Source organism: Ursus arctos, unplaced genomic scaffold (assembly GCF_023065955.2).
Source record: "Ursus arctos isolate Adak ecotype North America unplaced genomic scaffold, UrsArc2.0 scaffold_9, whole genome shotgun sequence".
Lineage (NCBI taxonomy): Eukaryota > Metazoa > Chordata > Mammalia > Carnivora > Ursidae > Ursus > Ursus arctos.
In genome coordinates this window covers 17,029,791-17,045,954 of record NW_026623111.1, presented here as the reverse complement: position 1 = coordinate 17,045,954, position 16,164 = coordinate 17,029,791, and the positions used below count along the sequence as shown (strand labels likewise).

General features: G+C 45.3%; 1 pseudogene; it reads right to left on the bottom strand.

Moving 5' to 3' along the window:
* Positions 1-6,670: 6,670 nt before the first annotated feature.
* The window catches only part of LOC113266734 (mitochondrial coenzyme A transporter SLC25A42-like), a 95,897-nt pseudogene continuing 86,403 nt past the window's right edge, over positions 6,671-16,164 (bottom strand).

Below are 16,164 nucleotides of genomic sequence, written 5' to 3'. Positions count from 1 at the left end.
CCCTGTCAGCATCCTAATCCTGTTGAGGTGACTGACGACTGTTGACATGCAGTGGCACAACCTCACCTAGAAATTCTCCTTGAACTTGGAGGGAAACAGACAGGGGGGAAGGGAGACAGGATTCTGGTTGAAGAAAAGATATGTTTTCATTCTTGGTTGGTCCTTTTGAAATACTTAGTTGCTTCCTGTATCTTGGCTGTTGCATTTTAAATTCCGATTAGAGTATATTCTAGAGCCTTACAGTGGAGTAGATGCTCTCGTATGAACTTAGCTGATCCCCCAGGATAGAAGGCAGTGTGCAGTAATGCAGAAGAACCACTATAAGATGGAGACACAGATGAAGAGAAGAGAATTGATACCCAAAAACGAACAAGAAGAAATCTGTCAAGTTCTAGGACCTGTTGGATGCTGGACTTGAGGGAGGAAGCTAATAGGGCAAGCAGTGAGCTCAGGCAGGGATGAAGGGGAAGAGGAAGGAAGGCGCAGAAATGAGACAGGAAGATTTGGGACTTTTGCCGTATTCTGAGCTGAGATGGCAGGGGCTGCCTTTTAATGCTTTGGTGGTGTGATCCATGTTAAAACTGTAGGACCAGGCAAACAAGTACTATATTAAAATTCTCTTACATAATAGTTAAAAGTGATTCACTCTTTATAATTGAGGGGCACTGCAGTAGGCAGTGGGGTTACAAATAATAATAATGATAATCAGCATCGTTGTGATAATAACAGTAATAAAAATAGCTTACACTTACATAGGGCTTACTGGTGTGGTGCGTAGTATGTGCCAGACACTTTTCTAAGGGCTTTACATATATTAACTCCTCACAAGAGCTCTCCGAGATGGTACCATTCTTTCTGTTTTTGTTTTCAGTTGTTAACCATTTTAACTCCCATCTTATGGACGATGAATCAGAAGCCCAAGCAGGTGGAGTGCTTTGCTCAGTGTCAGTCGGCAGGTGCGTGGTGGAGCCGGCCTTCAAGCCCCGGGAAGTGTGGCATCAGCGTCTGCAGAAAACTGCCCCCACATAATCTGCTGTTAGGTGGAGAGGCAGGAAATGGCATTAACCATGTCAATGACCACATAACTCACTTTGTCCTAAATATGGAATTCGCGCTCTACACAGTAGGGGCCTCAGAGGCCTGGAGCTGGGAGAGAGTGTTGTGTGTGGCTATTTGTAGAAGTGACAGGACTTGAAGGATCCAAAACTCTAACTCCAACTGCATGGACAAAGGACACTCATTGGTGGCATACCTGATGAACGCACGGGTTCATCTGACGATGACATCAACGATATCTGTCCTTCGTTCTCCTGGATTTCCTTTCTTCTGTTGGCTTAATTCTCAGCAAAGTCCTCTTCCCGTGGGCCAGATTGCCCCTAACAGCTTCAGCAGCACATTCTGCCAGCTTCACACCACCAGTAAGGAGCTCCTCCACCTCCATGTTTCTAGAAGCACTTCCAGGACCTGATGGTCATGGATTCGAATTTTCACAGCTTCAGTGATGTATCTGCCTCTTGAGCCAGTTACTGCGTGTGGGCCTGGGTTATTTATGCCTCCCTTGCCCAAGGGCGCCCCTCCCAAAATTGTATGGATTAAAAGTGTAGGAGAGGTTTCCTAAAGGAACATCTAAGTGCAGTTGCCAGAGGAAAGGGAGTTGATGGACTCTGGGAGAAAAGGAAGCAAAACATCAGATCTCTTGCCCCTATCTTACCAGGTGATGTGTTGACTGACCAAGTCAAGGACCCAGACAACTAAAATAAAGGAAGCACGTGAAGGTGCCTGAACCATGTGCGCAGTCAAAGAAGGAGGGCTTGAAGGAGGAGTTGGGATTAGCATTGGATTTTAAGGACACATTTGAGAGGTAAGGCTGGGGGCATAAAGAGAAGGCAGAAGTCTTCTTCAGTAAATGGAAAGGCAGTGTTAAAGCCATAGAAAGCAAAATAGAATGTATTCTGAGAAGGGCCAATAGTTCAATATGACAGGAAGAAAATGAGATAGAGAAGGTAAAGCTGAGAAGTTTGATTTGGGCCACATTATGGAGAGACCTTGACTGCCTTCCTAAGAAATATTTAAAATTTATTTATTTATTTATTTATTTATTTATTTATTTATTTATTAAGATTTTATTTATTTGAGAGAGAGCATGAGCAGGGAGAAGGGGTAGAGGGAGAGGGAGAAGCAGACCCCCTGCTGATCAGGGAGCCCGATGCAGGGCTCCATCCATCCTGTGACCCTGGGATTATGACCTGAGCCATCCAGGCACCCCCTTAAATTTTATTATGGAGGTGGTGGATAGCCAGTGCACACGTTACTGCAGAGAAGTCAAGTAAACCCAATGCTGAGTTAAGAAGATTAATCTAGAGAAGACGGCTAGCACATCAGGGGTTCACCAACCCTTTCCTAATTTCATGATTGGCAGTATGCATGCATCTGAGATTTGTTAGAGGAAATCCCACAATGGGGCAAGTGTATTGATAAATCCTGTTCATCAAACTCAGGTGGCCACGTGGCACTGCTGAACAAGCCTATTACCTTTCTTTACTAACTTTCCTGAATAGGTATTTTATACATTTTCTGTTTTGTCTAAGCACTTTCTCCTGCCTTTCTAGTCTTTTCCTCAACTCCCACTATTCCGCATCTGTCCAGGCTCACTTCCATTTCCACCTGGACTATTGAAGTGGCATGTTCCAAGGCGAGTCCATCCTCATTTTGCCTTTGCCTTGTCTTCTGGCTCTCGTCCAAATACAGGGTACCAAGAGTAACATGGTAGAGGCAGTCTTTCAAAAATAACTTCATGAAGTCCCAGAGGGAAGGAAAGAAACAAAAGGTGGATAGAAGGATACTGAGCATGCTTTTAGGCCGGAGAGATGAAGCCAGTAGAGAGAATTATGATGCAAAGAGCACAGGGGGCTAAGTGTTGCAGCAAGGGCACGGGGCAGAGAAGCATCATGGGACTGGGACAGAGACACCTGCTACAGTCAAGTGGGTGAAAAGGAGCAAAGACTTCCTGAGTGTCTTAGCTGGCAAAATGGTAAACCTGCCCGCACCACGGCTTCCTACCCTGATCCCAGATCTGGGGATGCTGCAGAGGTGAGTAGGTACTGGAGAAATGTCTTCAGTATGTTGGTTAATCACCTTTCAGGCCTTCCTATGCTTATTGGGATTTAACTGTGACCCACTGAACGGTAAGTTTTGTGGAACATACATTGTACTGGGAACTGAGAAGCTCACGTCACACTGTAAGTCTCTGCTGGGAGATATAAGAGTACAGAGTAACACGCACAGGGAAGAGGTTGCGGAATCTTTTAAATGTGTACTCTTTTTTTCCTTGGTGGTTTGTTGTTTATGCCTGAGCTGCAGTGAGGCCCCAAACCCACAGATCCAGCTCAGCCTTGGCCACACCAATGGTGCTGCCATTTAGCCTATATTAAGGAGCATCCAACGTTAGAACCAGGCAGAGGGGCTGAGTCCAGCTACACTGCTCATACGAAGACAGTGGGGTGGTGTTTTAGCACATGTTTCTTGGAAACTTAGCAAACAGACAAAAATTAAATGTAGAAAATTAGGGTAACATGACTAATATGCTCAGGATAATAGACTTATACGGAAATACAAATACAAAATATGCATAGAAAATTTTTGGCATGGCTGAATGCTCATGAAACACTCAGAAACTGTAAAGATGCAATGTGACAATAAAGGGTTTTTTTGTTGCTTTCTTTTTAAAGATTTATTTTTTTATTTTTATTTTTTATTAGTTTCAGAGGTAGAATTTAGTGATTCATCAGTGGCATGTAATGCCCAGTGCTCATTACAACAAGTGCCCTCCTTCATGCCCATCACCCAATTACCCCATTCCCATCACCCACCTCCCTTAAAGATTTATTTATTTGAGAGAGAATCAGAGCGCACATGCGAGCCTGCACAAGTGGGGGGAGGGGCAGAAGGAAAGGGAGAGAGAATCCCCAGCGACTCCCCACTGAACATGGAGCCCGACATGGGGCTGGATCCCAGGACTCTGAGATCATGACCGGAGCTGCAATCAAGAGCTGGACACCCAACCAACTGAGCCACCCAGGCGCCCCAGTAAAGTTTTAACCAATAAAAGAATCAACGTAACAGGAAAATTCGATCAAATTAGAAATCAGTAACAAAAGGAAAGCTAGAAAACGGGTGCAGTTTTGGAAACTAAAATCATAATATTAAACAACCCTTGGGAAAAAGGACAAATAATGATAAACTGATGAAACAATTGGAATGGATTTACAAAATTATCATGACAGAATTTATGTAATGTGGCTAAGGCAGTATTCAGTGGAAAGTGTATAGCTTTAAAAACATTTACCACAGCAAAAACTGAAGTCGAATGATCTGGTTGTTTAACAACAAAAAAAAAAGAATTAACAACGTACAATGTTAAACCCAAATAAGAAATAAAACTCAAATTATGACAGTAAGTTAACATTTATAGCATTTATTGCCCCAGGCATTGTTATTGATGCTTAATTCGCTTGATCCACAGTAATAAAGATAAATGCAGGGATCAATGAAATTGAGTAAAAGTAATACAGAATATTAAATCAAAAATTAAAATAATTAAATTACTTAAAATATTAAAACAAATAAGATCAATTTTTGCATTGAGTTTCATCAAATTACCAAGGAACAGATAATTCCCACCATACTGAATTATTTCCAGAAAACAGAAAGACATGCCCAATTCATTTTTTCCTCAGTTCTGTTAAATAGTTGACAAACATCACTGTATAGGTTTAAAGTGTAGAGCATGATGGTTTTGTTTAAACCCAATTCGTTTTATGAGACTAGAAAACCCATTCTTCCAAACACAAAGATATGAGAAAGAAAATTATAGACCCTTTTCACTTGCAAATATAAGTGACTAAATGCAAATGAGATATTAATTAAATCCTACAATGTAACAATGTATCATGATTAAGTAGGGTTTATCTCAGGAATCCAAGTATGGTTTATAACAGATTTACTACACCAAATAGATTAAAGGAGAAAAATCACATGTTAACGGAATAGATGCAGAAAGTGCATTTGATAGTATCTAGCTCCTATTTGTGATTGAAAAAAAACATCTGGACAACTAGAAATAAAAGGAAAATTACTTAACTTGATTAAAATCCACTACAAACATTATGTAATGCCATTTAATGAGGGTCACCACTCCCACCATTACTCTTCATCATGGTATTAGAGGTCCTGACCAAAGCAACAAGATAAAAAAAAATGAGACATATCAAATCAGGCTGGTTGAGATTATGCTACACTTCATAAAACCTAAACGTTTTAATTGCTTAAAAACCACAAGAGAGGACGCCTGAGTGGCTCAGTCAGTTAAGCCTCTGCCTTCAGTGCAGGTCATGACGGAGGGCGGGTGGTGGGAGGTCCTGGGATCAAGTCCTTGAAGCATCAGGCTTCTTGCTTAGTGGGGAGCCTGCTTCTCCCTCTCCCTCTGCTCCTCCCCTCTGTTCTGTGCTCGCTCTCCCTGTCTCTTTCTCTGACAAATAAAATCTTAAAAAACCGCAAGAGGTTTTTTTTTTTTTGGTCATTTTTAAATTAAGTATACTTTAGGCACAGATCTTTAAAATATATAAACAAAAGTGTCTTCATGACATCAAGAGGTAACTCCAGATCAGGACGACACCCGTGGGAGGGCACCACCCCATTCCAGCAGTGTGTAGGGCTGGGGGTGGGGGGTGCTGCCCAGTCCAGTCTGCTGAGAGCCACCTTGGGGAGGCAAACAGGGCCAGCAGGACCCGGGGGCCCTCCCCTCTGATGCCCAGCCTGCAGCTCAGTGTGGAGTGCGACCCCACCATTCATTTGGTCTCACCTGCCTGGAGTGGACCCCCAGCCCCTGCTACTTTCTCTCACCTGGAGGCGCTTGGGTCCCCACCCCATCTCCCTGTTAGTGGTCCCTGCCTCTCCTGCCCAGCCTGGGCTCTGGGCAAGGCCGGGAGAGGATGTGGGAAGTCCACCCAACAGGACAGCCATCACAGGCTGCCTGGGACCCTGGGGAGGAGGCTGGAGCCGGCCGGCGGACACATGCAAGGAGGGACAGAGAGGGGTCTTCACAACTGTAGGGCCAAGGCAAGAACAGAGACGGGACAGAACAAAGGGGACAAATGAAAGCCATGACTGGGAATGTGGGGGGGGCAAACATGTCCTCAGACCCCCCCCCTTTTTTTAAAGATTTTATTTATTTATGCGTGTGAGAGATAGTGCGCCCACGCCCGGCCCACCAGCTCCATTGCATTTCAAGGGCTGCTGACTTTACTTTTGGACCTCTGGGACCAAGTACAGGCCCCCCAGCTTGTTCTACAAGGTGCTGCGACGTGACTCCCAGAGTGGAGCCAAGCCCACCCTCACTCCACCGGCTCAGAAACAAAAGGGGTCAGTAGTTCCCCGCGCGTCGAAGCTCGGCTCTCTGTCTCAATAGCGGCTGGCCCGCGGGGCCCCTGGCTCTGCAGGTGCGGCAGAGGGCCCCGCGTGAGGATGAAGATGGTGAAGCTGATGGCCACGGCGATCTGGCCCTTGAAGCAGTTCCTGAGCGGTGCGCGGCGCCCTCCTCCCGCTCGCTGGCAGGCGACGGAGGCGGGTGACCCCGGCTGTCTGCGGGGCCGCCGCACCACCCGGGCCGGTACTAGGCCGAGCGCCGGCTGAGACCCGCGCAGATCGCGCCGACCCTGCGCGCAGAGGGCCGGGCTGGGGGCAGGCTCTTGAGCGTCTCCAGCGGGAGGAAGCTCAGCCCGGCGTCGGCGCTGACCCCCAGCACGGTGGGTGGGCGGGAATCCGTGGTAGAGGGTCTTCCGGCCCCCTTCTCGGGAGATGCGGCTGAAGACGGGAAAGGTGCTGCTGTACATTTCCTTTGGGGTCACGGCCATCCCGGCTCTGACGGTCGGCGGCGGGTAGATCCGTGAAGCCGCAGTGTCTGCAGCCGGGGCGCCGGCGAGGAGGCGGGCTCCCCGTGCGCGCTCCGCTGGGGGGCGGTGTAGGGCACCCCGAGCCCCCGCGCCCCAGGCTGAGGAAGCCCTCGTGGCGGTAGGTGAAGTAGGGGAGCCCGAAGGCCTTCTTGGCAGATCTCTTTGAAGACACTAGAAGGCGGATTTGGGGTCGGTCCGGGGGGCCTACCGCCGATTTGGCAAGAGCACGGGCGGCGATTTCCCTTAGACCTCATCTCCAGACGGGAGGGGGCTGAGAGCTTGCCTGTGGTCGCTCTGGGACGGGAAGGGTGAGGGCAGGACGGCCTGGGCATCCTCCCGGCCAATGCGTCGTGCCCTCCCTCACACTGTGACGCAGGCCTGGCGAGCGCTGGGCGGCAGGCAGGGGACGCGGTCCGCCTGGGATGCGTGGCCTTTGCCGCCGCCTGCAGCCACCACTAACCCGCCCCCAACAAGACTTTCTTGCTTGCTCTTACTCAATGTTCCTTCTGGCTTGGCAGAGAGGTTGGGCTCATTAGCGCTCAGAGAGGCAGGCTGAGGGAAGAGCCATCATCTCGAACACTGCCAGTCATTAGGTCTAAGGGAAAATGACAGCTTGGGCAGGCCTGGCATCCACAGTTAAATACTGTGGTTCCAAAGCGGTACGTGGCACTTGGCTCAAAACTCAAGTGGCCAGAAAGAGCCGCATGGCCCCACCCGCGGACAGGAGAGGCAGGAAGTGAAATCCTAATATGGACCCCGAAAGAGGAAGCTATGGAAATGTTGGTGGACATTTCTAAGGACTACCACAGAACCATATTAATAGGAAAAGGAGACAAGACACAAAACTGCCCTTCTTTGTGGATTTATGAGTTTTTTCATAAGTCAACAAGAAATAAACAAATTATTATAACTAATAAGATCTTGTAGCTGGGTTGCTGAGACATGAGTTTACAAAAACAAACAGAGGTACTGAATCACCTATCATGGGTATCTGATAAGGTAGATACTTTCTCTTCCAAACACTCGATTCACTTGGCTTCTCTAAAATTGTAGCCCCTTAGATTTATACCACCTTCACTGGCTGCTCATCTTAACCTTTTTTCATTTCCTCTGCATCTTCGTGCCTTCTTAATGTTGTAATATGCCAACATCAGTCTTTGGACCTTTTTCTCCTCCTACTGTCTCTTCCTTGGTGATTTCTTCTGGTCTTTTAAGTCGGTATGGTAATGTTACTCATTTATATGTCTTGGATCTTGCCTCTAAAGTCCAGATTCACATATACAACTGCCTATTCAAATCTCTGTGTCCGATGACATCTAAATGGGACCTTTTTGATCCCTTTATATAATGGCATCTAAATGGTTAAGGGAGTTTTCTTCCCTTAATTTGTTCTTCAGGCAGTCTTCCCCATTTAGTAGATGACAACTCCATCCTTCAAGTCCTTCAAAACAAAAACCTTGAAATCATCACTGACTCTTCTCTCTCTTCAATACTCCACTGCCCAGTTGTCTACAAATCAAGAATGTGACTCCTCTTATCTCCTCCATTGCTGCTAATTAGTCCTGATCACCATCATCTCTTGCTGAGCCTCCTGAAATTGTCCCTGATGGGACTTCTTTTTCTACTCTTGCCCACCTGCAGCCTACTTTCAACACAGTATCCTAAGTAAGCCTAATATCTGGATCATTCATGGTATTCGCACAGTGGGTTCCCATCGCAGTCAGAGACAGTACAAGGCCGCGTGTTAGAGCCCAGGCTCCAGAATCAGACTGATTGGATTTGTCACTCTCTAGTTGTATGACCATAGGCAAGTTACTTAAGCTATTTGTGCTGTGGTTTCTTTATCGGTAAGGTGGGGAATCATAGTAGTAAGTGTATCACAGGGTTGTTGAGAGGATTAGGTAAATTAATATGTGTAATGCCCTTGGAACAGTGCCTGGTGCACAGTAGTGCAATATAGGCACCAGCTGTTGTTTTAGTAAATGCTGAAGTTCTTCCGGTGACCTTGAAGGCTCTACATGACCTACCTACCCTCAGATGAGCTCTTTGGTAGTCAGGAACTTTAGTCTGTTTTCCCAGCACGTAAAATAATGTCTCGGTTATAGCAGGTGCTCAATAAGTATTTGTTTTAATTAATGGGTACTAGAATACATGATTTCAAAAGAGACAATGAACTATAAAGAGGAACTCAGAATCTGCTCCCTATTAAATGATACAAATTACACCACAAATCATGGGGAAAGGAAGGATTCTTTAGTTGATATTGTTGAAGAAATTTACTTTTTTTGTGAGAAAAATTTAAATCTACACCAATTAGAAAGCTGAACTTTAAAAATGTGACTTTTTAGACAGAACACTAATGTACATGTCCTAAAAGACAAATGGGGGTTGAGTAAAGTTAGCAGAACGAAGAAAATAATAAACCTTAAAGCAGATATAAATGAAATAGAGAATAGGAAAACAGTAGGAAAAAAAATCAACAAAATCAAGAGTTGTTTCTACGAAAAGAAAACTGACATTGAGGAACCTTGGGACAGGGGAGCCAAGAAAGGAAGTGATATTTTCTATTAAACTGAGCAAAATAGAACCTGGGTTATTATAATTTGAACAGTAAAAGAAATACGGCTTTACTTTGTATTCAAACCAATGAGGGGGACATACTTGTTACTAATCTTGTGAATCATTGTATATAAGTAGGATCGTAGTATACCAGCTAATTTAGAACTCATTGTTTTTCCTTTAACAATATGTTGCAGACATGTTTCCATGAAGTAAATGTATAAATGTAAAAAAAAAAAAAAATTGGGGGGCACCTGGGTGGCTCAGTTAAGCATCCAACTCTTGATTTCAACTCAGGTCATGACCTCAGGGTTGTGGGATCAAGCCACACATTGGCCTCTATGCTGGACATGGTGCCTGCTTAAGATTCTCTCTCTCTCTCTCCCTCTCCCTCGGCCCCTTGCCACTCACACTCTCTCTCTTTCTCTAAAATAAATAAATAAATAAATAAATAAATAAATAAATGTTTTTAAGATCTCAAAAAAAGAGTGGGTTGGAAAATTGGATAATGGCTACAACAAAATTAAAGATTTTTGGCTGTAAAGGACAGTGAAGGTAACAAAACAACTTACAAATTTGGAACCGGGAACTGTATTTGCGACATTAAAAGCCGAGGGATTATTATCTCGGACATAATAGAAATGTCTGTTGATCTGCAGTTAAAACAACACGAAGTAGAAAATAATGAACAGACGTGAATTGGCAATTCGCAAACAGGGGAACCTAATTGCTTTTAAGTATCAGAGATTCTTATGCTTGCTAATAATCAGAGAAATGTAAATTAAAACAGTAATGATATAATCCTTTATACTCTTCAGATTGGTAATACAAGACTGATATAATCCTTTATACTTCTGAGATTGATAATTAGGAAAATAGCAAACACTTGTGATGGGAATGGAATGGGAATTCTCATTTTCTGCTGGAGAAAGTATAAACTGGCAGAAACATGGAGGAGAGAAATCTGGCAGTACGAACGGCATTATATATGTGTATCCCCTAACACTCCCACAACCCTGTTCTTGCTCATAGACTCGTCTTCAGCATGTCTAAGGATCCCTGTTTGCATCACTCCTGGTGGTAGTGAGAAACTGGAGGAAACCTTTGCTGGAGAAAGAGTAAGTAAAATAAGACAGGTGCACACAAGGACCTATTATTTAGCATTAAGAAGCAATAATCAGGGTGCTGCCTACAGCAACTATGTACATCTTGAAAGTGGTATTATTGAGTGGAAAATAATAAAGAGAGAGAACCCGATTTATGGGTCAATATGATTTATGTCAAGTAAAACTGTATTTTCAGGAAGCAGGAGTGAGAAAGGAGGTCAGCTCATAGTCAAACTACTAATTCTTGTTCTGCGCCTGCTCATTTCCAATGTGGGTGCCTCAGCCTCCAGGGCTGGGCTGCAAGGGCAAGATCTGATGAGTTGATGATGGCCGAGGGCTCCGAGACTGTGGAGAAGACACTTGTCCTTTAATGTAACTGACACACCTGGAAAGAGGGATAGGGCACCCCCAGAGTCCCTTGGCATGGAGTTCCTTCAGAAATGCACACAGATTTGCAGGAGATCGTGTTTAGGGCCAAAAAGGACGCTGAAAGCATAGAAGAAAAATACCTACTTACACCTACATAACTGAAAGGGGCAACAATCTGAAATCTTTATGAAGAGCGGTTTCTAAAACCATGACTGCGGTGTGTTGGTTTTTCCACATCAGACATTAACCACAGCCTTTGGCCTTTGTCATTCTTGAAATACAGTGCTATTGCTCACGCTCTTACTACGCATTGGGTAACACAAGCTCTTAGCCCTATCTTCTGCCCAGATTTCAGTACAACCAGTGTAAACTGTTCACCAATTGCCCAGTATACTTGTCAGAACACGTCTTTGCCAGTATGATCTGTGATTTGTTGGCCTTGGGTTACAAATTTTAAATCTCTAGTATTCTAGGTAAGTCCCAAATTATAAGCCAATTTCACTTCAAAATGTATTTCGTGACCTTATTGTTTGGAAATGAGGATGTCTTTTCCTGGGAAAAGAATGGTATATGTGGTCTAACCCACTTTCCTGGGCACTGAGTTCATAGCCAAATGTTGGAAAGCTTGACATTTCTTCTTAGCAGCGTTTCTGCTACAGTTACAGGTTTTCTTAACACACGCAGCACACGGGAAAATAGGCTCTTCTTTAAGCTAAAGAAATATTGGGGAGGGGGCCCCTGGGTGGCTCAGTCGGTTAAGCAGCTGACTCTTCAGCCCAGGTCTTGATCTCAGGGTTATGAGTTCAAGCCCTCCATTGGAGACTACTAAGGTCAAAACAAAAAACAAAAACTGTAGATCCAACCTTCCCTTCACTTGGTGTGGCTTGTATAATTTGAGATTCTCCCGAGTAGATGGTCAGGCTGTGGACTTTTGCTCTGATGAACATAAAAGAGGAAGTCAAACCACAGTGTCTGAAAGGAGAGAGCAAGTCAGATCCTGAAACGGGCTCCATGAGCATCCAGGCTCTCATTTGTTCATTCATTCATGCGAAGTGGCAAAAATACTGAATGGGCGTCGGCTCTGGCCCTCCAGGCCCTTCTCTAACTACAGGGGAGCTACAGCGGGGAAACAAAACAGATGGAAGTGTGTTCCTACATCAGCAAAGTGTGTAAAACCTGCTAGCTGGCAGTAAGTCATAAAGAGAGAAGGCAGTCAGGAAAGGGGCTTAGGGAACTTTCTGAGGTGGGATGACATGAAGAAGGTCTGCTCTGTTCACACAGAGGTGACATGTCTGGGATGGTGGAGGAATGTCAGGAGGGGCCACAGGGGCCTGAGTGGAGTGTGTGAAGGACAACCTGAAGTGAAATAACGAGAAATGAGAAATGAGGTTTATTTGATTTCGAACTGCCCCTCCCACACACTATGGGTAGTGAAAGGACACCACAGCTCCCCCCTCTCGTCACCCTCTCCAAGGGTTAGAGCCTTTGCACCAAGACTCAGATGGTCTAGGTTCATATTTCCCACATCCCCTGATCAGGCACCGTATTAGTCGTACCCAGGACTTCTCCAGCTTTCTTCCTCAAGTATCCTATATCCCTCAGTCGTTTTTTTTTTTTTTCCTCTCTCTCCTTCTTAGATAATATTTCTTGCTTCCATGATGATGGGAATGGCTATGTGTTAAGATGAAACCAATCTAATTTAGTTCTCACTAAGGTGCTTGTCAATAGGAATAAATCTTTAATTGATGTGGCATCAAGTCCTGGAAGGAATGGAGTTCTGGAACTGTTGCCTTCCCCTGAGCCTTGGCTCTGGGGTCAGGGTCCTTAGCTTGTTGTTCACCACATTTTCCCTTTGCTGACTCTAGAATCCAGAGGTTCGGGAGCTTCAGGACCTCTGGTGGTTTTTTGTTTTTGTTTTTTGCGGTGATGGAACACAGTTGGTGGCGGGAAGGGCTGAATAGGGCAGGCTTTGCACAGAACCCTCATTTGTCAGCTGGCATTGGCGGTTTGCTATCTCCAGGGCTCGCCAAAGCTGAAGACACCCCCTCCGTGAACTCAGGAGCCCGGCATGGCCTTCTGAAAGAAAACTTCACAGAATGCCCTGGGCCTTTGCTGTTACGGCCAGTGAGTCAGACGCACGGGGTGGGGGAAGCAGCTGGGGTCAAAAGCAGAAGACAGGAAAAATGAGTCCACGAAACAGCAGGCCAAGATTTCCAGAGGAGCTGCTACTGCGGCCCACGGCTTTGAAGTGAAAGAAAGAAAGCAGACAAGAGTGCACAGCTCAAAGAGAGTGAGAGGTGAGAGAAGAAACATTCTCAGGAGCCTCGGGAGCCCCAAAATAGGTTTTCATTCAGTATGACCCAAACCTAGATTTAGAGTCTGTTGGATCAGCCACATGCACATGCCTCTCTCTCTCTCTCTCTCTCTCTCTCTCTCTCATCCATCCATATATCTATCAGTTCCATCTGTCAATTACCCATCTATCTCCTTACCTACCCACGAAAAGGAAAAGTCAACCCGCCTTGTCTGGAAGGAGAAGAAGTAGGCGGAATCTTGAAGTCTGTCCCTTTGTCCTCCAGACTGTAACTAAGAGATAAGAGATTCATTCGTTTTTGTCAACAAGTACACAGACACACACATACAAGGATATTGTCACTTTCCGTTAGACTAGCAGACACACACACACACACACACACACACACACGTTCACTAAGACCTGAGGCCACTTCCGAGAGCCAGTGGAAAGTTAAGAGTTTTAACTAATTTGGCTTTAAACTCAAGGCTTCAAATACAGGTTAAGTGGAGGGCTTGGGGGGCAATGCAGAAGAGCTCGGATTGGAGCTGTGAACCCCGGGAGTTAGGGCAGCATTCCGGAATGGAGACTTTTCACAGCCTCATCTGCCAGGGGTTGCTGTGAGTTGTTAAGCAGGGAAAGAGCTAGGTGTTCACAATCTAAGGCCGTTTGGGGAAAATATAGGTAGTGTATGGAGACTTTCAATAATAAGATATGATGTTGAAAGATCATGAAAAAATGTGCTGAATTGCAGTTTTCATCATTCTCGAGGACTATATTGCACAAAGCACTTCATTTTTTTTTTAAGATTTTATTTATTTGACAGAGAGAGAACGAGAGAGCCCAGAGGGAGAGAGAGAAGCAGGCTCGCCACTGAGCAGGGAGCCCGATGTGGGGCTCCATCCCAGGACCCTGGGATCATGACCTGAGCTGAAGGCAGACGCTTAACTGACTGAGCCACCCCAGTGTCCCTCACAAAGTGCTTTAAATTGAAGTGATTCTCAATAATTTATAACAGATTGGAGGTAAGAAACTTGGTTTAATTGATTTCCACTATACTTTCCCCCCCAAGATACTTCTCATTTAAAATTTCACCTTTTCAACTATGTTCCTGGACTTAACCTAAAAACGTGATACGAGCTTCCCTGTTAGGTGGTAAGTGGCAAAGACACAGGTGCACAGGCTGGAAAGAGGGTGACACTTGTACGCTGTGGCCAAAGAGGCAGTGTGACTTTCAACCCGAGACACCTCTGCAAAGCAACCACATGCGAACTAAGCCTGTAACTTGGGGGGCAATGAACATGTTCAGAATGTGGGTATGTGTGCTCACTGCTTGTTTCAGCAAAGTCCTGTGAGGAGGATGGACGGAGGCTAGCCGAGGGTAAGCGGAGAAGGAGGCTCCTTCCTGCAGCTTCAACTGAATGCCAGAGAGGTAGGTTATTGGAGGTACAGTAGCATTCTGCACCCCAAATGGGCAGGTGGTTCTAAAGAAGCTACTTAGCAAGACCGCGGCACCAAACGTTTCCCACAGACCTCCTGTTGAAATCCCTGGTCTGTTGCAGAACTCGGATCTGGGATGCCATCTTCTCTATCATGCCTCATTTTTCACATGGACTTTGCGTCTTCACCTGGAAAGCTGAGGGGTGAGAGAAGAGGCAGGTCTCTAAGACCAGGGAATCAAAGCTCAGGACTTGTCGCTAAGCCTAATCCTAATACAGGTGTGAAGGTACAGGTAGCTGTGAGACTGGGGCATCCCTCCACTTTGGAGGTTCAGGGGATCTTCTGACTCTCCCCCCTTTTTCCATGCTTCACTTCTTGATGAGCTGATTTTTAACAGAAACTTGAAGGCCAAGTTAGGCATTAACCAAGGGAGAAGTAGGAAGAAGACTTTCCTAGCAAAGGACACATTGCAAAGTCTGGCATACCTGAGAACAGGGAGGACCTCCAGGTTTACTCAGGTTATAACCCCGGCCATGAAATAATGGTCCCTCTTCTGGAGACGGGGAATGGAGTGGCCCAGAATCTTGACATATTCAGATCTGAGTTTGAATATTGGAGTGCCTTTCATTTGTTATATGACCATTGGCCAAGGTAATATATTCTCTTGCAACTTCCACGTCATCGTCTGTAAAATGGAAGAAATTTGCCCATGGGAAATTGCATGAGGTGTCCAGAATGTTGCTGCGTACACAGTAGCATTGATATCCTGGTGACATCACCAATCCCTACACATCTGCCACAGACAAATGCATCTTTACTGCTTTACAAATCCTTTCTTTCTGGCTAATTCCAGCTCCTTCCTTCCCTTCTGTGAACTCTTGAATTTCATTCTTGTTGTTGAAGAATTGAGTTTTTCTTCCTCCTTTCTCTTATCTTTGAAATTGACTAACAGCATTGTGCCCCTAAGAAAAGCTTACCATCAACCCCAGCATACCTACAAAGTTACTGGACACAGAATTGGTTATTGATGATCATAAACTGTAAGAGCTAAAAGGGCTTCAGAAAGTATGGCAATTGAACCACAATCAGTGCTGACCTTCATGATGTCCAGTAGCTTACAATCACAGAGCACCTGGAACATGGGCCAGCGATATATTTACTAAATGCAATCCCACCGAAACTATTTTGGCGCAATCGTGTACACACACCTGCTAAATGCTGCAGACATTTAAGGGTTTTGGGGGGAGACTGAAGAACGTTTCCACCTGTTGTGTCACGTGGCACACTCAGGTAGCAATGGTCCATTCAGGTAATACCTTCTTGGGCCGTTCTGCTTACCGGGTTTTCCCCTCTGCGAATGAAAACCCTGACCGCCGTGATCAGGTGGGTTAGGTTATTTGAGGTCCATTTCCTCAATAATACCCCACGGGGGGGGGGGTTACTTGGT